Genomic DNA, 943 nt, shown 5'->3' with positions numbered 1-943 from the left:
ACATCTGTGATGAAGATGTGAAGTGAGTGAAGAGACGACTCCTTCGTCACGTGATGGACGACGGCGGCGTGAAAGATGGAACCGCGGGGCCTCGGCCGCACGGTGGTGAGGCTGCACATTAGTGGAGTCATGTTCTCCGTCCTGTGACATCGAGTATCAGTCAGAGGCAGAAACATCAGGTGGTGTTTCACAGTCCGACGAAGATGATGATGGATCTTCACAACACGACCAGTCGGGAAATAAAAACAGAGAAGTTGGAAGAGAGAGATAAGATGGAGACGTTGGTGGAGGACGGACGGACGGACGGATGGATGGATGGATGGATGGATGGGCCGTCAACAACACAAGAAATAAAAACAACACTCAGCAGAGGAGCTGCACAGACATTACTAATCAATCCAACAGATGAGCGATACACCGATGTAACCAGCAGGTGGCCGCGTGGTAGATTAATGTTGTCAACAAATTTCCACCAACACTAACAAGTTAAAATGTGAAACATTGTAACGTGGATCATTTTCCTCCATAGTTTTTTGGCAGGAAGATTCCAGAACCACTTGATGAAGTTCTGGTTCTGTTTCTATGTTTCTAAAAATGTTTGAATATTTTTGCCCGGTTTCTGTCTTGGCAGCGTCCGTTTCTCACTCCAACACCATCCAGTTTAGACAAAGCCCAGATTGAGAAGTTCTGAGGACAAGGACGGATCGTTGAGGAGAGGAAAGTTAGAGACCAAGTCTGTGATTGAGAGAGGATTAACGTGAACAGGCGGAGAGTCCGACTCCCGCAGATTAGGAGGAGCGGGAGATGGAGCGCTAACGTGTGGGCCGCTGATCAATGAGCTGGTCAATAGTGAGACGGCGAGAAAGTGGTGAAGGAAGACGCCACTTTCACGTTGTGTCAGCGTCCCAGGGTGAAAAATCACCATCGCAGGTAATAAGAAGCC

The sequence above is a fragment of the Cynoglossus semilaevis genome, chromosome 18, assembly GCF_000523025.1.
Source record: "Cynoglossus semilaevis isolate Cse_v1.0 chromosome 18, Cse_v1.0, whole genome shotgun sequence".
Classification (NCBI taxonomy): Eukaryota; Metazoa; Chordata; class Actinopteri; order Pleuronectiformes; family Cynoglossidae; genus Cynoglossus; species Cynoglossus semilaevis.
The sequence above is the reverse complement of the archived record's forward strand: the minus strand, read 5'-3'. Positions refer to the sequence as shown.